The sequence below is a fragment of the Callithrix jacchus genome, chromosome 14, assembly GCF_049354715.1.
Source record: "Callithrix jacchus isolate 240 chromosome 14, calJac240_pri, whole genome shotgun sequence".
Taxonomy (NCBI): Eukaryota; Metazoa; Chordata; class Mammalia; order Primates; family Cebidae; genus Callithrix; species Callithrix jacchus.
Genome location: NC_133515.1, coordinates 75,911,383 through 75,939,098, shown reverse-complemented (window position 1 = coordinate 75,939,098; position 27,716 = coordinate 75,911,383). Strand labels below are relative to the sequence as shown.

Here is a 27,716-nt window from a genome sequence, read left to right as displayed (position 1 = left end):
ATAGCTATTAAATTAATAAATATTGGGAAATATTGTTGTAAAAACCTGCTTATTCAACCTTTTTTGATAAAATCAATTTTATTAAAAAATTTGTGAGTACACCAGTGCATATATTTATGAGGTACATGAGATATTTTGATACAGATATGTAATGCATAATAGTTAAAAATCACAGTAAATGGGGTATCCATTCCCTCAAGCATTTACCCTTTGTATTACAAACAATCCAGTTATACTACCAGTTATTTAAAAATGTACAATTAAACTATTACTGACTATTGTCACTCTGCTGTGCTATCAAATACTAGGTCTTATTCATTCTAACTACTTTTTGTACCCAGTAGCCATCCCCACATCCGCTGTAAAACTTGCCTGTTCAATCTTTAAAACTAATTGGAAACAGTAAATAGTTAATTATTAATATTTAGTTCATAAGAGTTTTTTGGGCTGGGCATGGTGGCTCATGCCTGTAATCCCAGCACTTTGGGAGGCTGAGGTGGGTGGATCACGAGGTCAGGAGTTTGAGACCAGCCTGGCCAAGATGATGAAACCCCATCTCCACTAAAAGTACAAAAATTAGCTGGGTACCTGTAATCCCAGCTACTTGGGGGGCTAAGGCAGGAGAATCACTTGAACTTGGGAGGCGGAGGTTGCAGTAAGCCGAGATCGTGTCACTGCACTCTAGAATGGGCGACAGGGCAAGACTCCGTCTCAATAAAAATAAAAAAGTTTTTGTTTTTTGGTGGATTTTTGTCTTTGAGATGTGTTCTCATATGCTAAGCAGTATAGAAGGCGTTTGGGAAAGCAGAATAAGACAATGTTCCAGTCCTCACAAAGCTTACATTATTTGTGCTATTGTTAGCTTTGTGTTACCACATCTTTCCCTTTTCCTCTACGTTTTTGGCAAAAACAAACAAAAAACCCAGATCTATGTTAATCAAAGAATAAAGAGAAAAAGGAAAAACCCAGAGGTATCTTATGGTAATAATCAAATTTTACTTTAAATTTATTAGAGAACAGCTTGAAATCTAGCTAGGTCTGAGGTTCAAGAAACAGCTTAGTGCTCGCTTTGGCAGCACAACTGATATTGGAACGATACAGAGAAGATCAGCATGGCTCCCGTGCAAGGATGACATGTATATTCGTGAAGTATTCCATTTGTTATTATTTTAATTTTTTTAAAAAAGACAGCTTATGGCCAAAAACGTGGATCTGGGATTCATCCAATCACCCACAGGTGTCAAAGTCAAAAGAAAAATGTAGATACAAACCTGTAAATTTGTTTTACCTGGAAAGAAAGAATTGTAATTTGGGGCACACACATAGACTGGGTGGTCTTCAGTATGTCCAAAGAACAAAGATATGGTTGGGAGTTTTATAAAGAAGAGGAAATGTTATGTGTGTCTTGAGAGAAAGTTTATTGGTATTAGTAAGACTTTGGGGAGCTGGTAAGCTCCAGCTGGTGAGCAAAATTAGTCCCAGAGCTATAGCAAGTTAACTCAGCAGATGTAGATAAAACTGGTTTTTGGTTATAAATAGGCAGTTTTAGCTGCCAGACTTGCAGAGAATGCCATTTCTAGAGCAATGTTATAGACCCTGAATGTGCTTTCCCCTTGGCCCCTCAACTGATTTAGCTGAGTATGACAAAAATGACCCGATTTGATGATAAACTTTCACACAGGTAATAGCAGAAATAGAAGTAGATAAAAATCTCCTAGTCCAAGGTGGAAAGGAGCAATTTAGATAGAGCAAAATGGAATCTTAGGAAGCACCTACATCTAAGCTGCAAGCAGACAAAGATGAGGCAAAAGAATCAGGAAATGGTGGTATGGGTATATTCTTAAGGAAGTCAGGAAAAGTAATACACAAAAACCAGTCTCCAGGAGCTTCAAATGTTGCAAAACTCAAACAGAGTATTTTTAAAAGAACAATTAATGTAGCAATAGCACAGAATTAGTGGCTTTTGAGAGAAGAATATGAATAGAGTAGCTGGAGCAAAACCCAAATTATAAGCAGTTGAGGAATAGGTGAGAGGAGAAAGATGGAAAGAGGGATCCTGAATGCAGACTGTTCTTGGAAAACGTATTCTCATACCTCACAAGAAGAAATGCTAACCAATATGGACGTTTTTGAAAAGCAATTTGACAACTGCTATCAAAATTAAAAATATACCCTTTGCCCAGAGAATCCATTTTTGGGAATTTATCCTACAAAAATTAAAGGATATACAAAGATTGTATTGCATGGTGGCAAAAACCAGAAATAATGTAAATGATCACCAGTAAGGGAATGGTTGGATACATTGTGGAATATGATTATTATGGGCTGAATAGTGTCCCTACAAAATTCATATGCTGAAGTCCTAAGCCCCAGTACCTCAGAATGTGAATATATTTTGAGATAACTTCTTTAGAGAGGTAATTAAGTTAAAATGAGGTCATTAGGGCAGGTCTGAATCCAATCCAAGACTGATATCCTTAATAAGAGGAGGAAATTTGGACACAGAAGACCACATAAAGAAACAGGGAGAAGACAGCCATCTATAACTCAGGGAGAGGCCTCAGAAAAAAAGAACTCACCAGTATCTTTATCTTGGGTTTCTAGTCTCCAAAACTGTGAGAAAATTAATTTCTGTTGTTTAAGTCACTCAGTGTGTGGTACTCTGTTATGGCACCCCTTGCAAACTAATACAACTATACATGTAGCCATTAAAAAGAACAAATTAGAGCTATTCTTAAGTGAGAAAAGAAGGTATTCCACAAGTTATTCTTAAGGGAAAAAAGAAACTCACAGAAGAATGTAAAATATAGAGAATTCTTAAAAAAAAAAAAAAAAACCCACATATACATACACATGTATGTGTAATTGTAAGTATATATTTATACACGAGCATGACAGCAGAATATAATCTTCCTTGTCGACATGGGTTATAAATGGTCCTGAGCAAGGCAGGGATGTGGATAGAAGAGAAAGGGGGAAAGGGAAAGAATGAACCATTCTTCCTCCAAAACTCTACTAAAAATTATTTATGCATATTTATAACATTTATGCCTATGTGTATATAAAATATAAATTTAATTAAAATTTTTCATTGGTATGTGGTTTACTCCAGTGTATATATTAGCCATGGGAAAGACATATTTAAAGTCCTTTCCCACAGAAAATAACTACACACACCAAATTGCAAACATGTGTCAAGTGCTAAATTCATATCATCTTTCATGTGTTTTGCTTTAAAAACAGTAATGACCTTCCTAAACAACTTTTTAAAAATATTACTATGTGATAACAGAATTCTCATCAATAAAACAAGGAACTGACTCAAGAAAAGTGTCTCTGATGGTTTTATAGTTCCTCTTCAACTATGCTCTTTATCTTCCAAAAGTGGCATATATCCCTTTATCAATGATCGGGATAGGGGCACTTTATCAAATTCCCAGTGTTTTTTCTGCTAGTGCTCCCATCCAACATACTCTATTTTTATTTTTATGTATTTTTTTGAGATAGGGTCTTACTCTATCACGAGGCTGGACTGCAGTGGCGTGTTCACAGCTCACTACAACCTTGACCTCTCAGGCCCAAGCAATTCACCCACCTCATCCTCCTGTGTAGCTGGGACTATAGGCATACACCACCATGCTCAGCTAATTTTTTCAATTTTTGTAGAAATGGGTGTCTCACTATGTTGCTCTGGATGATCTCAAATTCCTGGGTTCAAGCAATCCTCCTGCCTTGGCCTCCCAAAGTATTGGGATTCCAGGCATGGGCCACCACAGTCATCCTACCCTATGTTAAGTTTGAACCACATTCTGAGATGTATTTAAAGCTGGAGTGGCAATTAACAATACATGTGATATGGGTCTACTGTCTATCGTTGGCAGTCTTCCTTAAAATGCCAACAGATGGCAACTGTGATCTGAGTGTCTTTCTAGTAAACCAAAACCATAACAAGCAAGAAAAAAAACTTTTTAAAATTAGAACGTCTCCAAATAAATCAGGTGCCCTGACATACGACCACTTCAGTAAACTGATTTACTAGACGAACAGATTTCCTCACATTTATACAAACTATCATTTCTAGACAGTAAAATGGTCAATGTCATCTGTGAATTCTACCAGACTTTCTGAGTAATGGGGAGGCTGTATCCCAAATAGGATACATGCACACATTCAACAGACAGTATAAAAGATACAACCCCACGCTCACGGTGCTTAGAAGTACAGTAGGGGAACTAGACATTAAACAAATAATTTATTTAAAAATAATAATAAACAAAAACATAACGATGTAAGAGGCAGAGTAGTAAAAAGGTTAAGTGTGGGCTACATCTTCTACATTCAAATCCTTGTTTTTTCAATTACCAGAGTGTAATCCTGAGCAAATTACTTATTCCTTCTGGTAATATTACATACCAATATATTGTCAATCTTTAGTAAATGTTACCTGTAGCTATTATTGACATTCTTGTAAAAGTATAGGACATGAGGCTACAAAATGGGTGTCTAAGTTAACCTAGTGGTTCTGGAAAAGATTAAAGCTGAAAGCTGAAAGGTGAACAGAATTTAGGTGAAAAGTGTATTGGCGAAGTGAGAGAGAGAACATTCTAGGCAAAGGAAACAGACGGTATACAAGTGAAGGGGACAGTGAAGGAAATGAAATTAGATCTAGGTAGGGCCCAGATCACTGGCCAGAAGCAGGTGCATATACTAGGATAAGGAATACTGTAAGATGAGCAGATGTTTCTATAACTGGGGACCCCATTATGCTTGAGAGCTTTGAGACATGCAATTAGCAAACAGGCAATTTAACAAATTAGATATTGGTAAGCAAGCCTGGATTACATTTTTAATAATTTTATCATATAATGCCTCTATCCTATCAAAATAAGAAGTGGTTAGATATTAAATCACTGTAAAATAAAACATGCCTTTCCCCAACAATTCCATATTGGTAGACAGGAAGGCTAGAGGAAAATTAGTGTAAAACAGGAATACTAGAAATGGCTTTTCCCCACATCTTTCTACTTTACTAAAACATGGCTGGATGTCCTAGGAAAGGACGGAAGTCTGCTGACTCCTGGGCTCAACTGTGGTAAATATATTCTTCAAAAGGGAAATAGTCACAGGTGTTTGTATGGTTGTTTGTGACAGAGGCTCTTCTGTCACCCAGGCTGGAGTGCAGTGGTGCAATCTCGGCTCACTGCAACCTCAGTTTCCCTGGTTTAAGTGATTCTCCTACCTCAGGCTCCCAAGTGGCTGGGATTGCAGGTACTCGCCACCATGCCTGGCTAATTTTTGTATTTTTAGTAGAGACAGGGTTTCCCCATTTTAACCAGGCTAGTCTCTAACTCCTGACCTCAGGTGATCCACCTCAGCCTCCCACAGTGCAGGGATTACAGGCATGAGCCACTGCCATCGTTTTTTTCTAAAATAGTCACTTTGCTTCATTCGTACTCCGGTGAAAGCCTGTTGTTCCTCACAAATTGGCCAAAATTAAAATTTTAACTTAAATTTGATGTCACTCCTTCACCTAAAATCCTTGAATGTTTTACTATCACTAGTGCTAAACCCCTACATGAAGTGGTCCTTGTCTATCTCTACAAACTTGACTTTTGTCATTCTTCTTCATATACACTATACTGGTTGCTTTTTTTCTTTTTGGAGACAGGGTTTCACTCTTTCACCCAGGCTCGAGTGCAGTGGGAATATCGTGGCCTGCTGCACATACTGGTGTCTTGATGTTTCTTGTATACCCCAAGCTTGTCCTGCTTCATGGTCTTACACTAACTACCCTCTCCTAAGGAGCTCCTCCATCAGATTTTTTTGCATGACTGGCTGCTTCTGAACATTCTGGTCTCTTCTCAAATGTTACCTCCTCAGAGGGGCGGTCCTTGGCCTTTATTTTTAAAAGTACCACCTCCTCTCCTGCCTCTCAGACCCTACTTATCACAACCTGCTTTATTTTCTTTATTCTACTTACACTTATCTAAAACCACAGTATTTCTTTTCTTTTTTTTTTTTTTGAGACAGAGTTTCGCTCTTGTTACCCAGGCTGGAGTGCAATGGCGCAATCTCGGCTCACCACAACCTCCGCCTCCTGGGTTCAGGCAATTCTCTTGCCTCAGCCTCCTGAGTAGCTGGGATTACAGGCATGTGCCACCGTGCCCAGCTAATTTTTTGTATTTTTAGTAGAGACGGGGTTTCACCATGTTGACCAGGATAGTCTCGATCTCTTTACCTCGTGATCCACCTGCCTCAGTATTTCTTTGTCTATCTATTTGTCTGTTTTCTCCTACTGGAATGTGAGAGACTTTGTCTGATCACCCGCTCTCTCCTGGTATCTAGAATACTGCTTGGCAGTTCTGTTGGCAGGTTCAAATAAATGATTAAAAACAAAACACTAAATAAATTTATAATTCAAGAAAAAGCAACTTGGAATTTTACAAAACTAAAATCTGAAAGCGTGATATGAAATAAAATATCTTCAAAGCAAGACAAATTTAAACCCACTTGAAAGCCCTTAGTTATAAAAATAGTCTCTCCAAACTAGGCATTTGAGAAAAATTTCATATTACTTAAATGCCCAAATTAAAGCTTAAAATGAAAATGACAATTTACTTCTAAATATCAAAGTGCTGCAATGTTAACTTCAGAACTTTAATAAGGCACTATTACTTCTTTGGTAAAATGTGACTCTTAAAAAGTCATGTTAAGCATGCACAAAGTCCCAAAAAATCAATTATTAGTCCAATAGAAATACTTTAATTTTTAAAATAAATACATTTTTTAAACTAACATGATTTAACAAAAGGATATCTAACCTTCCAGTGATCTTGAAAGATAGGCACTATTTTCTCCTATACATATAATGAAGATATACAGGCCATTCTTCCATATGTGAATAATTAAGACCTGGGTTAGAATCTTTTCTTTTTCTATTATATTTTCCTGAAATGCATGATCATCTATGTGGTTAGTTCTTCGTAAACTACAGTAGTAAGCAATTTCTAGTGTTATTGCAATGAGGAGGCACATCTGTGTACTCTATAGCAAAGTACTGGCAATCCAAATGACTTGGTGCCACTTACACTTTCACTTCCACAAAGATGTGACAGGGTCAGAGTCTCACATGAAGGTGTTGAGTGTTTCTGATTACAATGCCATTACCAAGTATCAGCAGTTCTGTTCACAGATTATTTTCACATTCAACAAATATATGCTTCTGGTAGGTTTTTACTAAATTAAGATCACTGCACACAATATCTAATCTATTTGTTAAGAAGTAAAAGGAAACAACAAGCACAAAAGCCCAGAGATGGGAGACTGTTTAGAGGAACAAACAGCAAGGAGACCAGTGTGACTAGAGCAGAGTTAGCAGAGTTGATGAGATCAGAGAGACAGTAGGAGGCCAGATCACTTAAGAACTTTGACTTTTGAGTGTGATGGAATGGCAATTACGGAAAGCCAAATGGAAGGTCTTAACAGCCTCTTTATAAGGATACATTGCTACTTTTACTGTAAGGAACAAAAAGTTCATTGCTATAATTTCAGATTCCATGTTGCAATTTACGTATAAGAAACCACCACTTGGCCAGGCACAGTGGCTCACGCCTGTAATCCCAGCACTTTGGGAGGCCAAGGCGGGCAGATCATGAGGTCAAGAGATCGAGACCATCCTGGCCAACATGGTGAAAACCCATCTCTACTAAAAATACAAAAAAATTAGCTGGGCGTGGTGGCGCATGCCTGTAGTCCCAGCTACTTAGGAGGAGGCTGAGGCAGGAGACTTGCTTGAACCCGGGAGGCGGAGGTTGCAGTGAGCCAAGGTCGCGCCACTGCACTCCAGCCTGGCGCCTGGTGATAGAATGAGACTCTGTCTCAAAAAAAATGAACCGCCACTTGAGGGGTTTGACATCAAAGAAAAATACAGTGTTCATAATATCTGAAAAACCTGTTAAATACCTTTTCTCTTTTCAAATATTTATATGCAGGAGGCTGAGTTTTTCTTCATATATTTCAACTAAAACAGCGTATCACAACCGACTGAATGCAGAAACAGAAAATGAGAATCCAGATTGTACTATTAAGAGATTTGCAGGCTGGACGCAATGGCACCTGTAATCCCAGGACTCTGGGAGGCCAAGGCAGGCAGATCACGAGGTCAGGAGTTCAAGACCAGCCTGGCCAACATGGTGAAACTCCATCTCTACTAAAAATACAAAAATTAGTTGAGCATGGTGGTGGGCACCTGTAGTCCCAGTTACTTGGGACGCTGAGGCAGAAGAATAGCTTGAACCTAGGAGGTGGAGGTTTCAGTGAGCCGAGTTCACACTATGACTCCAGCCTGGGCAACAAAGCAAGACTGTCTCAAAACAAAGAGAGAAAGTTGCAAAAATAGTAAACAATGCCACTCTTTGCTATTTTTTTTTGTTTGGGGAAAAAGTTATTTTCTTTTTCTTTTTTTGTTTTTTCTTTTTTGGAAAACAGCTATTTTAATAAAATGTTATTGTTAACACATAATGGGTTCATTATTTTTAAATAAATAAATATTGAAAATTTTATTTAAAAACTGATGGGTATAATGCATACAAACAGTACTTGTGAGGAGTCTCAATAATTTTTTAGGAATGTGAAGAGGGCTGGTGCAGTGGCTCATGCCTGCAATCTCAACACTTTGGGAGGTCGAGGAGGGTGGATCACAAGGTCAGAAGTTCAAGACCAGCATGGCCAAGATGATGAAACCCCCATTTCTACAAAAAATACAAAAAATTAGCCAGGCATGGTAGTGGGCGCCTGTAATCCCACCTCATCTCGGGAGGCTGAGTCAGAGAATTGCTTGAACCCAGGAGGCGGAGGTTGCAGTGAGCCAGGATTACGCTACTACACTTCGGCCTGAACAAGAGGGAGACTCCATCTCAAAAAATTTAAAAAAAGCTTAAGGGGCCCTGAGACCAAAAAACTCAAGAACTACTATCTACCAATCTAAGATGCCCTGGAATATCATTCTCAATTATCAGTAACAATTTCTAATAATTCTTTGTTAGGTTAACCAAGAAAACTCTATTTACAAATAACGTAGCCACATACATCATCCCTATTCCCCTAACAAAACCACAAGCCATAAACCTGTTAGTCCAGTGGTTTTCAAAATTTTTAGATGGGGAGAAGCTCCCAAGAGAAATCTTCACTGAGCCATAATATACAATACAAATAAAAGTAGGGCCAAACAGGTTAAAATGAGGGTGGTATCTTCAGCCTCCAGTTCATCCTTCCTCTCAGCTACCTAAGGCTGAGATAAATAAAAGCCACCTAAGGCACTTCATACAGTTACACTGAATGAAATTTAAAAACCTCTATTGTAAAACAGTTGTTCAAATTTGCTGCTTGCAAAAGTTTCAGAAAGATTCTGGCATTGTTTCACAATGATCATTTTCAACTCCACCTTCCAGTAGACACCAGATGTATGGCATTTTCATCTATACAGAGAACCACAAAACTGTTTAAATCTCAGAGAATTCTCAGACTACTCAGAATGTCTAGGGATTCCAGTTTGAGAAACTACTTGAGTACAGGTGGATGGGTACAGATCAACCTGAAAAGGCTTCCTCTAGGAAGACACACTATGATTAAGCTAGGGGAAAAGTCTTAGCTCAGAGATGAGAGCTTCAGTTAGGAAAAGCTAAGGTGAGACATATTTCCTAGGTTATGAAGAGAACTAATAGCCAGGCAGAATGTGGCTCTCAAGTACCAGAGTTCTGCAGGCTACCTTCAAAAGTTTGTGTCTGAGACACTGAAATAACTCCTCATTCCTGAATCTGGAGCAGAAGTGCATTTCCCACTCTAATGAGTTCTCTATTCTAAGCAAAATTAAAATGATGAAAGCACACAAAGCCTTAATAGGAATACTTGTTCCTGAGATAAAAATTATTTCGATTCCACATATTCTGAAATTTATATAGGATAGAGCTGTGTGCAAAGAGGACAGAAGGGAATCATCAGAGTTTCAACAATGAAGCAGGAAAATTATTTTAGCAACATTACAGAATGGTTGAAATAGACAGTTGGCTATATAGAAGTCTAGACATGTACTGACCAAAGGCAACTAGGAAATAATTTGACAAGTCAGTCAACAGTGCCTTCAACCTATTTTTAATGTTTAACAGTATTTTTCTATGCATTTTACACTTGATACCCGAGAAGCTAGATATGTGTGTGGAGCTACCTATTTGGCTACCCAAATTCCTCATATGAAGCAAACAATGTAGATCATCTAATTTAGAAAAACAAACCTTGATTGACTACTAAGGTGAAGGGCTAAAAGAAAAGAGATTTTAATAATTTGGCAATTATTAAAATGAACATCTACAAGCCTATAACCTAGACAGAAGAAAGCAAGACTTTCTCCTTAAGCAGACTTGGCTAGGGAGATATAATTTTTAAAAGGAGGAAGAGGACAGACTTACATTTTTTCTATTACATACCCCTTCCTCATCATTCCCTCTAAACTTTCTAATAGGTGTCAGACATCTCTAAAAAAACAACCTGTGGATTCTACTCAATTTTATATGAGTTTATTGATGGAAATCTGTGCCACATCTCACTGGCACATATTCTTCAGCTATTTCTTTCTCATATGTTTTAAGAACAGAATAAAAGAGGTGCCTATAAGACATACCTTTTAAAAATTATTTATCAGGCTAAATTCATGTATTACTTTGGGGTAAAATAATCAAATAGCATTTGGCACATAATCAAGTAAAGTCATTTCAAATAACTTAAGCTTATTTATTATCTGATAAAATGTTACCAAAGAGATCTGTATTTGAAAGTCACTAAAAATACCTTAGCTGAAATACATTTTTACTTTTCTTCAAGCAGTAAAGACCTGCCAGAAATAAACTCCCTAAGAACTATCTATACCTACCAATAATTAGTTATACAATCTTGGATTGAGATATAACTAATCTCTGAGGGGTGGGGAGAAGTGGATGATCTATAAAATCTCTTTAAGCTTAAGAGTCTTTATTATTTTATTAAACTCAAGGAAACTCATGAGGATCTGACAGGGGATAAGAATCCATGGAAAAAAGTGAACTTTATATTTAAAAGAAACCCAACGATTTAGGCACAAACCATGACTAAATATAAAAACTTTATATGTGCAAATATATGCAAATTGAAGAGATGCAAATATGAGCTATAAATAAAAATTTTATTTTTATCGGGTAGAAATTCTTACATATCAGCATATCACTAATTCTTTATGACAGTTATAGGGATCATTAAGGAAGTGGTCCATGAACCAAAGCATCAACATGTTCTGTTAAAAATGTAAATTCCTGGACCCCTACTCGCGACTTTCTGATTAAGACTCTGGGAATGGAGGCTAGCAAAGAATGTTTTAACAAGTTGTCCGAGTGATTCTGATGCTTGATAAAGTTTGGCGACCACTGATCTAAAGCACAAGACGTTTTTTTTTTTCTTTTTTCTTTTTTTTTTTTTTTTGAGACAGGGTCTCGCTCTATCACCCAGGCTGGAGGGCAGTGGTGCCATCTCAGCTAATTGCAACCTCTGCCTCCCAGGCTCAGGTTCAAGTGATCCTCCCACCCCAGCCTCCCCAGTAGCTGGGATTACAGGCATGCACCACCATGCCCAGCTAATTTTTTGCATTTTTGGTAGGGACAGGGTTTCACCATGTTGCCCAGGTATGTCTTAAACTGCTAAGCTCAAGCAATCCACGTGCCTCAGTCTCCCAAAAAGCTGGGATTATAGATGTGAAACACTGGGCCCAGCGAAGTTAATTCTTAACCATTGATTAAAACAGTTTAAGTGCTGAACATTATCATTTCTTGGAAATAAAATGTCTATATAAGCTTTAAATTAACTATTTTTAAATATACATATTTTTATTTGGAAATGTTTACATCAGTACAGCAAAATCAAATTATAGAGACACTGGGCATCATTCGTTTATTACAAAAGAAAGATATGAAAATTATTTTACATGATAAAATGTAAATGGGCAGCTTCATGTTGATGACATTTCAACAGTGATTTATTTCAGTCTATATACTTTGCAAGAATGTCACCATCTCTAAATGAGAAGTAATCCTTGTTGCCTAGCAATACTTTGGTGCCTACATATTCTGGGAGAACTTTATCTCCAACTTACATGCTAACTGGTTAATTCTCCACCCTTTAGAGTCTGATCCAATATCTACTGTCACTTACAATAATTTTCTTGAGATTTTTCTGGAAGTATAATGTCTCCTTTGGTTACAGTTTCAGCCACATTCCTTTCAATCAATACGGTCATACAGTGGAAGAAACTTTCTAAAAGCTTGTCCTGACAAAACTCGCACTGCTGCACCTTGTACTCTGCTCTTCTAAATTAACTATTTTTTATTAATCATGATACTGTATCTATAAGAAGACTTCACTTCACATGATGGGAAAAAATACTTGCAATTCATATATTTGATAAGGAACTTATATTCAGAATATATAAAAAAACTCTTACAACTCCACAATAAAAAGACAAATAACCCAATTTTAAAATGGGTAAAGGATCTGAATAGACATTTCTTCAAACAAGGAAATTTACAAATATGCACATGAAAAAACATCATTAATTATTAAGGTAATACAAATGAAAACTGTAATGAGATATTACTTCATACCCACCAGGATGGTTAGAATAAAAAAGACAAGTGTTGGTAAAAATACAGAGAAATTGAAACCTTTTCACGGTGCTGTTGGGAATGAAAATATGCAGCTATTCTTTTTTTATTTTTTTGAGACGAAGTTTCGCTCTTGTTGCCTAGGCTGGAGTGCAATGGCAGGATCTCAGCTCACCACAACCTCTGCCTCCTGGGTTCAAGCAATTCTCCTGCCTCAGCCTCCCGAGTAGCCGGGACTACAGGCATGCGCCACCACACCCAGCTAATTTTTGTATTTTTAGTAGAGATGGGATTTCACCATATTTTCCAGGCTGGTCTCAAACTCCTGACCTTGTGATCCACCCACCTTGGCCTCCCTAAGTGCTGGGATTACAGGCCTGAGCCATTGCGCCCAGCCTTATCCAGCTATTCTTAATAGCCAATAGGTAGAAACAACCCAAATGTTCATCTATTGATGAATGCATAAACAAAATGTAGTACATGTCAATTCAACACAATACTATTTAGCCATAAAACAAAATGAAGTACTGATACATGCTAAAATACGGATGAATCTTGAAAACATTTTACTAAGTGAAAAAAGCCAGTCATGAAAGACTACATATTATTATTCCATTTACATGAAATGCCCAGAACAGACAAATCCATAAAGACTGAAAATAGATTAACAGTTACCTGGGGCTGGAGGTTTAGAGGATGACAGCTAAAGGTTATGGAGTTCTTTTTGACATGATGAAAATGATTTATAATTGTGCAATGCTTGCACAGCTCTGTAAATATACTAAAAACTACTGAATTGTATAAGTTAATATTAGCTCCTTGATGTTGGCCTTGACAATGGTTTTTTGGACAGCATACCAAAAGCTCAGGCAACAAAATCAAAAATAAACAACTTGGACTACATCAAACTAAAAAGCTTCTGCACAGCAAAGAAACAACACAATGAAAAGGCAACCTACGGATTGGGAGAAAATGTTTAGAACCCATGTATCTTTTTTTTTTCTCTTTTTTTTTAACATGGAGTCTCGCTCTGTTGCCCAGGCTGGAGTGCAATTGTGTGATCTCAGCTCACTGCAACCTCCACCTTCCGGGTTAAAGGAATACTCCTGTCTCAGCCTATAAAGTAGCTGGGATTACAGGCCCCGTTAATTTTTAGTAGAGATGGGGTTTCACCATGTTGGCCAGGCTGGCCTCAAACTCCTGACCTCAGGTGATCTGTCCACCTTGGCCTCCTAAAGTGCTGGGATTACAAAGTGTGAGCCACCACACCTGGCCTTACAAACCATGTATCTGTTAAGAGGTTAATATCCAAAATATATAGGGAATATACATAACTCAATCACAAAACCACACACAAAAAATAATAACTCAATAAGAAAATGGACAAAAGACCTAAAGACTGTTTTTTCCTTTTCCTTTTCTTTCTTTCTTTTTTTTTTTTTTTTGAGATGAAGTCTCGCTCTGTTGCCCAGTCTAGAGTGCAATGACATGATCTCAGTTCACTGTAACCTTCGACTCCCAGGTTCAAGTGATTCTCCTGTCGCAGCCTCCCAAGTAGCTGGGACTACAGGCATGCGCCACCAGACCCAGCTAATTTTTTTATTTTTAGTAGAGATAGGGTTTCCCCATGTTGGCCAGGCTGATCTTGAACTCCTGACCTCAAGTGATCTGCCTGCCTCAGCCTCCCAGAGTTCTGGGATTATAGGCGTGAGCCACAGTGCCCTCCCAAGACCGTTTTTTTCTAAAGAAGACATACTAATGGCCAACAGGTAAATGAAAAGATACTCAACATCATTAATCTTCAGAAAAATGCAAAACAAAACCACAATGAGGTATCATCTCACACTGCTACCAAAAAGATAAGAGATAACAAGTGTTGGTGAAGGTGTGGAGAAAAGGAAACCCTCATAGACTATCAATGGGAATATAAATTGGTACAGCCATTATGGAAAACAGTAATAGAGGTTCTTCAAAAAATTAAAGGTAGAACTACCATATGACCTAGGTGGGTATGTACTCAAAGGAAATGAAATCAGCACCTGGTAGATATCTGTGCTCCTGTGTTCACTGCAGTATTATTCACAATAGACAAGTTATGGAAACAATGCATCAATTGACAGATGAATGAATAAATTGTGATATACACACACACATATACACAATGGAGTATTATTCCGCCTTAAAAAATGAGATACTGCCATTTGCAACTACGTGGATGAAACTAGAGAAGAACATCATACTCAGTAAAATAAGCCAGACACTGAAAGAACATACTGGATGATATCACTTATCTGTGGAAATCTCCAAAAAGTCTAACATATAGAAACAGAGAGCAGGCCAGGAGTAGTGACTCATACTTGTGATCCAAGCAGTTTGGGAAGCCACGGCAGGAGGACTGCTTGAGACCAGGAATTCAAGACCAGCCTAGGCAACATAATGAGACCCTGTCCTACAAAAAATGTAAAGAAAAATAGCTGGGTGTGGTGGTACACACCCTTAGTCCTAGCAACTTGAGAAGCTGAGGCGGGAGGATCACTTGAGCCCAGGAGGTAGCGGTTGCAGTGAGCTGAGGTCATACCACTGCACTCCATCTTAGGTGACAAAGTGGGACCCTGGCTCAAAAAATAGAATAAAATATAATAAGGAGACATGAAAAAAACACACACAAAAAAACATGGGTTTAACTGTCTTTTAGTCCATTTGCATTGCTATAAAGAAATATGTGAGGCTGGGTAATTTATAAAGTAAAGAGTTTTACTTGGATCACAGTTCTGTAGGCTGTACAAGAAACATGCCACTAGCATCTGCTTCTGGCAAGGACCTCAGGAGGTTTCCAATCATGGCAGAGGCAAAGGGGGAGCAAGTATGTCACATGGCAAGAGAGAAGGAAAGTGTGCCAAATTCTTTTAAGCAACCAATTCTTGCTTGAACTAATAAGGCAGGAACTCACACATTACCTCTGAGACAAGGATGGCACCAGCCCATTCATGAGGGATCTGTCTCATGACCCCCAACACCTCCCACCAGGACCCCCTGTCTAACACTGGGACGTGAGATTAGAGGGGAACAAATTTTGACATAAAATTTGGAGGGGTCAAATATCTCAACCATATTAAACCACAAAAGCAGTTTCCTTATTATGCCTAAATCAACTGTTAACAACTCGATGATATAGAAATAAACTTTATATATAACATTATATGTATCCTGACAGCATTCTGGGCACCCATCCTAACTAAGCCTGGTTTGAATTATATTTATTTAGAAACTATCAAAATTTTTTCCAAATGTTGAAATTTCTGACAAAGCAACATTTATATAAGGAATATAAGGAAATGTTTAAAATATAATTTAAAACAAAACAAAACAAACTAGCATTGTCTCCTTCATAAAATGCTTGACAAATTTCACAATAACTTCTTGCCTTTAATTACCAGCAGTACATAGGGAACAAAGGTTTTCTTTTTTTTTTTTTAAATAGAGATGAGCTTTCACCATGTTGATCAGGCTGGTCTTGAACTCCTGACCTCGAGATCCACCCACCTCGGCCTCCCAAAGTGCTGGGATTACAGGCGTGACTGACGGCGCCCAGCCAGGAACAAAGGTTTTCAACGTTGAGGACTTCCAAAATGTACTCCAGGTACCACCAGGTAAAGATGAGGAAGCAGCTTACTTCTACTCAGTGTTTGTGTAAAACAAAAAATCATTTTTTATGACCTATGTATTTAGTTTCATTTATGATCCATTTTTTAATTAAAAAGTACCACTCTGGCCAGATGTGGTAGCTCATACTTGTAAAACCCAGCACTTTGGGAGGCTAAGACAGGAGGATTGCTTGAGCCTATGAGTTCAAGACTAGCCTGAGCAACATAATGAGAGTTCATCTTTACCGAAGGGAAAATAAATTAGGTGGGTGTGGTGGCACATGCTTGTAGTCCCAGGTACTCGGCTAGACTAGGCTGAGGTGGGAGGATCACTAAAGCCCAGGAGGCAGAGGCTATAGTGAGCCGTGATCACACCACTGCACTCCAGCCTGGACAACAGAGCAAGACTCTTTCTTAAAAAAAAAAAAAACCCACTTCTCTTTTAAAAAGGGGAGAAAGTTTCATTATTGAGGGGAAACAACAAGGATTCTGAAGTCCAAAAGATGAGCCTATATAGATTCTGGGAAAGAAAGACTGGTGCAATTCAGGAAGAGAAAGAAGAGATTTTTCACTTTTAATTTATATGCATTTGGACCCCGTGTGGTGGCTCACGCCTGTAATACCAACACTTTGGGAGGCCGAGGCGGGCAGATTACCTGAGGTCAAGAGTTTGAGACCAACCTGGCCAACATGGTGAAAACCTGTCTCTACTAAAAATACAAAAAACAGCCATGCATGGTGGCAGGTGTTTGTAATCCAAGTTACTCAGGAGGCTGAGACAGGACAATCGATTGAACCCAGGAGGGTGAGGTTGCAGTGAGCCGAGATCGTGTCATTGCACTGCAGCCTGGGCAACAAGAGCAAAACTCTGTCTCAAAAAAATAATAATAATAAACAATAATAATAATAAATTTATGCTCAAATGACCAACAGTTAATAGTTAATATGCTGATAACTATGCACATATTCTTAACGGTTTTGCAGCAAACTAATATTAGCAAATAAATATTGGCAAACTAAATCCAATAGTACATTAAAAGGATTATATACCTTGACCAAGTGGCATTTATCCTAAGACTGCAAAGGTGGTTGGGTGTCTTAAAAAAATAAACCAATCGGCCAGGCACGGTGGCTCACGCCTGTAATCCCAGCACTTTGGGAGGCTGTGGCAGGCAGATCAAGAGGTCAGGAGATCGAGACCATTCTGGCAAACGTGGTGAAACTCCATCTCTACTAAACATACAAATATTAGCCGGGCATGGTGGCACATGCCTGTAATCCCAGCTACTCAGGAGGCTGAGGCAGGAGAATCACTTGAACCAGGGAGTCAGAGGTTGCAGTGAACCAAGATCACGTCACTGCACTCTAGTCTGGTGACAGAGTGAGACTCCTTCTAAAAAAAAAAAAAAACAAAATAAAATAAACCAATCAATGTAAATATACATTAATAGAATGAAGGGGGTGAGACATGACCTCAATTAACTCAGAAGAGGCATCTGAAAAAATCAAACACCCTTTCATGATAAAAATACTTAGAAAACTAGAAATACAAGATAATTTCCTCAAAATGATAAAGGGCATCTATGTAAAACCCTTATCTAACACGCTCAGTGGTGAAAAACTGAAAGCTTTCTCCCTAAGATCAGGAACAAAATAAGGATACTATCACCATTTCCATTCAACACTGTACTGGCCAGAAGAAAACCAGTTTTAATAATAAAGTTCGCCTGGGAGTGGTGGCTCACGCCTATAATCCTAGTACTTTGGGAGGCTGAGGAAGGAGGATCACAAGGTCAGGAGTTCCAGAACAGCCTGTGAAACCCCTTCTCTACTAAAAATACAAAAACTAGCCATGCACAGTGGCAGGTGCCTGTAATCCCAGCTACTCAGGAAGCTAAGGCAGGAGACTCACTTGAACCAGTGAGGGCAGGGGGAAGCGGGGAGCAAAAGTTATAGTGAGGGGAGATCGTGCCACTGCACTCCAGCCTGGACGAAAGAGCGAGACTCCATCTCAAAAAATAAATACATAAATAAATAATAAAGTTCTAGGAAGAACAATTAGACAAGAGAAAGAAAAAGCATCCAAATTGAAATGTTATTTTGATTTGCCAACAGCATAATCCTATATATAGAAAAATTCCAAAGAGGTCAGGTGCGGTAGCTCACGCCTGTAATCCCAGCACTCTGGGAGGCCCAGGTGGGCGGATCACTTGAGGCCGGGAGTTTGAAACCAGGCAGGGCAACATGGTGAAACCTCATCTCTACTAAGTAAACCACAAAAGTTAGCCGGGTGCGGTGACGCACATCCGTAATCCCAAGTAATGAGAATGGCTTTAGCCCAGGAGGCAGAGGCTGCACTGAGCCTAGACTGCACCACTGCACTCCAGCCTGGGTGACAAAGAGAGACCCTGTCTCAAAAACATAAATAAAATAACTTAAAATAAAATTTAAGTAGTTATGTTTCTATGCATCTGCAATGAATAATCTGAAAAAGAAATTGGGATTGCAATTTCATTTAACATCTGAAAGAACAATAACATCTAAAAGAGTATCTAAAAAGAGATTTAACCAAGGAGGTGAGTTTTACCCTGAAAACTACAAAACGCTCAAGAAAATTTAAAATAACCAAAATAAATTAAAAGCCATACTCCATTCTTGGGTAGGAAGACTTCATATTGTTAAGATGTCAGTACTACCTAGAGCAATGTACAAATTCAACACAATCCCTATCAAAATTTCAAAATCCTTTTTTTGCAGAAATGGAAATGCTAACTCTCAAATTCACAGAGCTGCAAGGGAACATGGAAAACCAAAACAATCAAGAAGAAAAAGGTCGGAACACATACTTTCTGATTTCAAAACTTACTACAACGCTACAGTAATCAAAATAGTATGCTACTGAAAAAAGGATAGACATATATATAGATCAACAGCATAAAACTGAGAGTACCAGAATAATCTGATACATCTACGGCTAACTGATTTTTTATAATGGTGCCGAGTCCATTTACTGGAGAAGTAAGGGTCTGCTCAACACATGGTGCTGGGACAACTGGATTTCCACATGCAAAAGAATGATGCTGGACTCCAAACTCATACCAAATACAAAAATTAACTGAAAATGTATCAATGACCTAAATTTAAGAACTAAAACCATAAACCTCTTAGAAAAAAACACAAGGGCAAATCCTCATGACCTTGGATTTAGCAATCAATTCTTAAGATCAGACACAAAAAGCATAAGACAATGAAAGAAAAAAAGAGATAAATCTGACTTCATCAAAATTAAAAACTTTTGTTCATCAGAGGACATTATCAAGAAACTAAAAAGATAAACTTTAAGCAAACCAACTAGGATGGGATTAAAAAAAAAAAAAGAAAATAGTAAGCATGGGCAAGGAGGTAGAGAAACTGACCTTTGTACCTTGCTGGTAGGAATGTAAAATATTGCAGCTTCTGTGAAAAACAATATGGCAGTTCCTCAAGAAGCTAACCACAGCTAATTACCAAATAATCCAGCTATTTCATTTCAAGGAACATACCCAAAAGAACTGCAAATAGGGTAATTGTATGCCAATATTCACTTCAGTATCCAGTTTAGCCAAAAGGTGCAAGTGTCCACCTGAATAAATACAAAATTACTGAGTGTTAAAAGGGAATGAAATTCTAGTACATACTGCAACACAGATGAACCCTGAAAATATTACGCTAAATGAAAGGAGTCAGACACAAAAATACAAATATTTTATCATTCCACTCAAACGAAATATCTAGAATAGGTAAACTGATGGAGACAGAAAGTAGATTAGAAGTTACTAGGGACTGGGAGAGAACAGATGGTAGTAATGGTTGCACAACATTGCACAACAAAGGCACTCAATTACAAATTTAAAGTGGTCAAAATGGCAAATTTAATGTTATGCAAATATATTTTACCACAATAAAAAAAGTCAAAGAAAAAATTATATGTTCCATAGAAATCAGCCCTACCAAGGCTCTTAAACAAAACACCTGTGAATTATCACTAAGTGCATTCCATTACAAATTACTGAGCCATACATAGAAAATAATTGTTCCAGGAATTTAAAAAGAATAACTGGCCAGGCACGGTGGCTCACGCCTGTAATCCCAGCACTTTGGGAGGCAGAGGCAGGTGGATCATGAGGTCAGGAGATCTAGACCATCCTGGCCATGGTGAAATCCCATCTCTACTAAAATACAAAAAAAAAAATTAGTCAGGCATGGTGGCACACGCCTGTAGTCCCCAGCTACTCAAGAGGGAGAATCGCTTGAATCTGGGAGACAGAGGTTGCAGTGAGCCGAGATTGTGCCACTGTACCCCAGCCTGGCGAAAGAGCAAGACTTCGTCTCAAAAAAAAAAAACAACAACTGAGGACCAACCTTCAGCAGGGCTATGGCTACCATCTTCTCTCTCGCAGGCATCTCAGGGCTGCCAGCCTGGACCTTGCAGCCAGTGGATTCAAGTTTGAAATATGGCAACTTTGAAAGATATTACTGGGCAACTAAAGTCCATCAAAAACATCCAGAAAATTACCAAGTCTATGAAAACGGTAGCAGCAGCAAAATATGCCCGAGCTGAGAGAGAGAGAGCTGAAACCAGCTCGAATATATGGATTAGGATCTTTGGCTCTGTATGAAAAAGCTGATATCGAGATGCCTGAACACAAAAAGCAATACCTCCTTATTGGTGTGTCCTCAGATCAAGGACTGTGTGATGCTATTCATTCCTCCATTGTTAAATAGATGAAAAGTGAGGTTGCTACACTAACAGCAGCTGGGAAAGAAGTTATGCTTGTTGGAATTGGTGACAAAATCAGAGGCATACTTTATAGGACTCATTCTGACCAGTTTCTAGTGGCATTTAAAGAAGTGGGAAGAAAGTCTCCTACTATTGGAGATGGCATCAGTCATTGCCCTTGAATTACTAAATTCTGGATATGAATTTGATGAAGCCTCCATCATCTTAATCGATTCAGGTCTGTCATCTCCTATAAGCCAGAAGAAAAGCCCATCTTTTCCCTTAATACCATTGTAAGTGCTGAGAGCATGAGCATCTACAATGATATCGATGCTGATGTGCTGCAAAATTACCAAGAATACAATCTGGCAAACATCATCTCCTACTCTCTGAAGGAGTCCACCAGTAGTGAGCAGAGTGCCAGGATGACAGCCATGGACAATGCCAGCAAGAAGGTTTCGAGATGACTGACAAATTGACATTGACATTCAACCATACCCACCAGGCTGTCATCACAAAAGAGTTGCTTGAAACTATCTCTGGTGCTATAGCTCTGGATTAACGAAAATCGAGTTCCTTCCTCAGACAAGAGGTAAAGAAGGAAAATTCAGCCAGCTGATTTTGTTTTTAGCTTACTGCTGTCTTTGTCTGAAGAATCTGTTCCTCCATTGTTTGAATTACTGAAGACAGCAGGATATTTGTAAATTATCTTGCAATAAACAACTTAAAATAAGAAAAAAATAAAAATAATTGAAATTTAAGTTAGCTTACTACAAAAAGTTTGTATCAATTAAAAACACCTTGTGTTTTGTCAAGACTTGTTTTTTATTATTTTTTTTAATCCTGAACTTTTTTTTAAAATAGATATCTATTTTTTAATAGACATGTTACCCAGGCTATCTTAAACTCCTGGTTTCAAGCTGCTGCAGCTTCCTGAAGTGCCGTGATTACAGCCGTGAGCCACCAAGGCTGGCTGCCAAACTACTGTCTATATACTAAGATTGACAGTATTTACAGTTGGGCTGCTTAACTCATATGGACAGATTACAGACTTTTTTTTAATCACCACATATCAGTTTCATAAAAGCAGTAACTGTTTTGTTTTCAAATTTTAGATCCATGCTTGCCATACAAATAAGTGCTTAACTAATTTGGTAAATAAAATCAAACCAATGGCCGGATGCAGTGGCTCACGCCTGTAATCCTAACACTTTGGGAGGTCGAGGTTGGTGGATCATCTGAGGTCAGGAGTTCGAGACCAGCCTGACCATCACAGCGAAACCCCATCTCTATTAAAAATATAAAAAATTAGCCAGGCATGGAGGCTGAGGTAGGAGAATCACTAGAATCTTGGAGATGGAGGTTGCAGTGAGCCAAGAGCGCATTATTGCAATCTGGCCTGGGCTAGTGAGAGTTTAAGAATATGTATGGATTGTCATTCAATGTCAATTTAAGATAATGACTTCTTGGTCTCTTGAGGCTAATGGTGAAGGTGCATGTGATAGATATTTTTATGTAATATGGGTATGAGCAAGACTCTGTCTCAAAAAAAAAAAAAAAAGGTAAAAATCAGGCTGGGCATGATGGCTCACGCCTGTAATCCTAGCAATTTGGGAGGCCCAGGCGGGTGAATCTCCTAAGCCTAAGAGTTTGAGATCAGCCTGGGCAACATGGTGAAACCCTGTCTCTAACAAAAAATGCCAAAAACTTAGCCAGGTGTGGTGGTGCATGCCTGTGGTCCCAGCTACCTGGGAAGCTGATGTGAGAGGTTCACTTGAGCCTAGCGGGCAGAGGCTGCAGTGAGCCAAGATTGTGCTGCTGCACTCCAGCGTGGGTAACAGAGTGAGACCTTGTCTTAAAAAAAAAAAAATCAGCATGAAAATAGCATTAAAGACTCTTTTCTCAAATCACCTTCCTCTTACAGTTTAAAACAAAAATTTTTTAAAGTAACATCTGAATAATTCAGGGTACATAAAACCCAATCTTTAAATAACTTATTTTTTTCCCATGTGTATCTCCCTTCCCAACTCCAATAGGAAGTTACCAGAATTTGACTTTCTGAGGAATTTCATTCACTGTTTTGCGCCCATCTGCCTATGAGGTAGCTCAGACTAGCAAGAAAAGCCAACAAGGAGTCATCTTCATGGCCACATGGTGGGACTATTCAGAAACTTCCTGCTGGTTTGCCTCAAGTACTCCTGGCTCACTAGTTTATAGAGTAATAATTTGGGGTATTACTTGAATTGTTTTCTTTTGTCTTACTGTTCTGCTTGTGGTTTTGAATATTAAAGATTTAATTACATAAACACTAAATATGAATGCAAAGTTTATACAATTAGCTACTGAAGTAAATTATGTACCATTAATTTCAATGAAAATTAAGTTCTGACTTTTAAGAATTCACCTTGGGCCAGGTGCGGCACTCATGCCTGTAATCCAAGCACTTTAGGAGGCCGAGGGGGCAGATTACGAGGTCAGGAAATCGAGCCCATCCTGGCTAACACAGTGAAACCCTGTCTGTTAAAAAATACCAAAAATTAGCTGGCCGTGGTGGCACATGCCTGAAGTCCCAGCTACTTGGGAGGCTGAGACAGAAGAATCGCTTCAACCCAGGAGGCAGAGGTTGCAGTGAGCCATGACTGTGCCATTGTACTCCAGCTTGGGCAACAGAGCAAGACTTTGTCTCAAAAAAAAAAAAAAAAAAAAAATTCACCTTAAGACACCCCCCTCTTTTTATTTTTAAGCACAGGGGCTTTTCTTGGAACAAATTACCCACCTGAAATGGGGAAAAACTATAATTTATCTCGAATCAGGCAATTCATAGTCAGAGATGACCCTGATTGGCCACAAGAATGAGCCTCTCAGCTCTCTAACTACAGGAAGCATAATAGATTGAGTGCTGCAGCAGCTGCACTCAAATCCAACACTGTGTTTATACCGAGGCTGTGCTTCTCACTTAGCTCCTCCCAGTCACTGACAAAGCTCGGCAGGCATACCAGGCAGTCCTATTCCTGGGAGACACATTATTCTTGTGATAGGCAACTTAAACTCAAAAACTTCCTGAGGCCTTGCAAAGCTTCCTTAGTACTGCACTGCAGTCTAAGACACTTTCACCCGAAGTTCCTTCCTTCCTTACCTCTCTTTTAACTTGGAGTTGGACTTACATTACAGCCTGACAACTCTCCCTGTCTGCTTCCTTTTTCTCCCTCACAAACATTTCATGTAACAAATTTCTTATGTGCTTAATCCCATTTTAGCATCTGCTTCTAAGAGGTCCTGGACTAAAACAATGAAAAAAGCTCCCCTTGAAGCATCAAACTTTTTTAAAAAGCTAGCCATCTTACATGAACTATTTTGAAAATATAGTATTTGCTTCCCTATTTCCTAAAATAAAATATACTAAACATGCCTTTTAACTGGTGAAGATCTCAAGTAAAACCTACCTAACTCATTGGTAGTGTATTCTTGAGGGGACAGACAGAACCATATGCAATTCGACAGCTATATATAGAGCACCTGCTATACAAGAGAAATATGCTAAGTACTACAAGGAATACAAAGCTAAGCAGTAATCTATTCTTCCCATGAAGGAACTGCCAATCTAAAAGGGGGGAAAAAATACAGGTGCAAACAGACTTTAAAAGGCAAAATGTCATTAAGTGCTAAAATTAAGGTGTAAGTACCTGGGTATGAAAAGATTCACTCCACTTAGGGGACAGAGTTGTAGCAGAAAGCTTTGTGGAGGAGCTGGTGTTTGAAATGTACTTTAGAGTCATCCTCAGAGCCTTCAGGCTATACCTACCTGTGATTATCAAGGACAGTCCAAACAGGCCTTCCATGCTTGGATATCCACCAGAGTAAATCCCTCCTATAACAATTCTCTCACACCCTCTTCTCCAGAATACTGACGGTTTCTTAGTTCCCCTCCAAACCTGACACTCTCCCGATATTCCCCCTTTCATCACCATCTCCACTTAGACCCCTCAGTCAGAAACCTGGGAATCCAGGCCAGGCACAGTGGCTCATGCCTGTAATCTCAACACTTTGGGAGGCTGAGGAGGGTGGATCACGAGGTCAAGAGATCGAGACCATCCTGGCCAACATGGTGAAACCCTGTCTCTACTAAAAATACAAAAAATTAGCCGGACATGGTGGCACATGCCTGTAATCCCAGCTACTTGGGAGGCTGAGACAGGAGAATTGCTTGAACCCAGGAGGCGGAGGTTGCGGTGAGCTGAGAATGCGCCATTGCACTCCAGCCTGGGCAACAAGAGCGAAACCCCGTTTCAAAAAAAAAAAAAAGAAACCTGGGAATCCCCTGATTCCTCTCACTGCCTAGCTCAATTCAATCACCAATCTACCTCTAAATCCCTCTAATTAATTTGTCCACTTTTCTCTATCCCCACAGCTATTGCTCTGGTAAAACCTACCTATCATCCCTTCCATGAACTACTGCAAAATCTCCTAACTGGCTTTCCTGCCTACACTTCGGTTCCTATTTAATCCATGCTCCATACAGTCTACAGTGATTCTTCAAAATTCATGTGTGTCAGCTCCCTGCTTAAAACCCTGCAGTTGCTCCCCACTGCTGACAAGATAAAATGCAATAATTTGATCCATAAGATCTGGCCCCACACTCCAGACTTCAGCTATTCAGAACTCCAAAAATGCTGAGTTCTTCTTGGCCTCTAAGCTACCACAAATCCTTGGAATTTATTTCCTCCTAATCCTTAATTGGCTAACTCCCACTTCCATTAATTGATTGATACATTCATTCACCCATTTATGGTCCCACTTCCATTTAAATAGTCACTTCTGGCCAGACAGTGGCTCACTCCTGTAATCCCAGGGCTTTGGGAGGCCAAGGCAGGAGGATCACTGGAAACCAGAAGTGTGAAACCAGCCTGAGTAACATAGTGAGACCCTGTCTCTACAAAAAAATTTTCTAAAAATTACCCAGGAGTGGTGGTGAACACCTGTAGTCCTAGCTACCTGGGAGGCTGAAGTGCAAGATCTCTTGAGCCTAGGAGTTCAAGGTTACAGTGAACTATGATTATGCCACTGCAACCCAGCCTGGGTAACAGAGCAAGACCCAATCTCCTTTAAAAAAAAAAATCATATGGGCTGGATGCAGTGGCTCATATATGAAATCCCAGCACACTGGAAGGCTGAGATAGGTAAACTGCTTGAGCTCAGGAGTTAGATATCAGCCTAGACAAAAAGGGAGAAACCTCATCTCTACCAAAAATACAAAAATTAGCTGGGTGTGGTAGCATGTGTCTGTTGTCCCAGCTACTCAGGAGGCTACTGTGGGTGGATTGCTGAAGCCCAGGAGGTTGGGGCTGCAGTGAGCCACCACTGCTCTACTGTACTCCAGCCTGGGTGACAGATTGAGAACCTATCTCAAAAAAGTAAAATAAAAAAATAAAATAAATTTTATGTCAGCCAGGCGCAGTGGCTCACACCTATAATTCCAGCACTTTGGGAGGCTAATCAGGCAGATCACCTGAGGTCGGGAGTTCGAGGCCAGCCTGACCAACATGAAGAACTCCCTCATCTCTACTAAAAATACAAAATTAGGCGTAGTGGCACATGCCTGTAATCCCAGCTACCCGGGAGGCTGAGGCAGGAAAATCGCTTGAACCAGGGAGGCAGAGGTTACAGTGAGCCGAGATGGCGCCATTCACTCCAGCCTGGGCAACAAGAGCAAAACTCTGTCTCAAAAAATAAAATAAATTATATGTCACTTCCATCACTTCCAAACATAAGCATACAAGGACAGTCTCCTAACTTCTCACTGCCACCCAAAGACCAATACTCCTCAGCTGGTTCCTTTATAGTCTGTGCTATCTTTCCATTAACTAGTGTCTTTTAAAATTCTACCTTTTTTAATGCATCAGAACTCTTTTTTTCCAAATGAAATCCCATGCAAAGCCCCAATATGTAAAAGGGCTGAGCTCCTCAGCTTAAAGTAGGGGGTTTCAAAGCCCTGTCCATTCAGCCTCCCTTCCTCCTGAGATACTTCTTTCTTAAAATCTAAGGTTCGGGAAAATTACAGCACCACTGAACTTCCTACTCAAAAAAGGCAACACAGCAGAATATAAAGAGTTTCTTTGAACTGACTTAGGTTCAAATCCTGATTCTACTCCTTATTAGTCATAAGATATTGTGCGGTTTGCCCTCATAAAATCCATTTCATCGGCTGCAAAATTGGGACATTAAAACCTTCAAAAGTCAATGAATGGGTAGAACAAACATATAAGCATGTACACAATATTGCCTAGGATAGTGGCACATAGCAGGGACTCAATAAAACACTATCTGCCAAGGTTTATTATTGCAGGAATGAAAGATTAACATTCAAAAAGATCTAGAAACACTAAAACATAATTTTTAAAAGAACAAAATTGGAGTATTACACTACCTAATGTCAAGACTTACTATAAGTTTACAGAAATCAACAATCAAATCAATGGAGAATGGAGAGCCTAGAAATAAACCAACAAAGAGATACAAACATGGGTGTGTGTGTGTGTGTATGCGCACACACATGCGCTGGCATGTAGTCATCCCTTGGTATCCACAGGGGATTGGTTCCAAGACCTCCTTCAGATACCAAAATCTGCAGATGCT

General features: G+C 39.1%; 1 protein-coding gene, 1 non-coding gene and 1 pseudogene across 3 annotated transcripts in view; 2 read left to right on the top strand and 1 right to left on the bottom strand.

Moving 5' to 3' along the window:
- Window positions 1–27,716, bottom strand: part of SOS1 (SOS Ras/Rac guanine nucleotide exchange factor 1) — a 132,593-nt gene that overhangs the window by 92,897 nt on the left and 11,980 nt on the right. The gene's annotated exons all lie outside the window — the stretch shown is intronic.
- Window positions 1,061–1,164, top strand: LOC118147526 (U6 spliceosomal RNA). The gene has a single exon (XR_004733980.1). It is a non-coding gene; the product is annotated as a U6 spliceosomal RNA (small nuclear RNA).
- LOC100895920 (ATP synthase F(1) complex subunit gamma, mitochondrial pseudogene) lies at window positions 20,618–21,767 on the top strand (annotated as a pseudogene).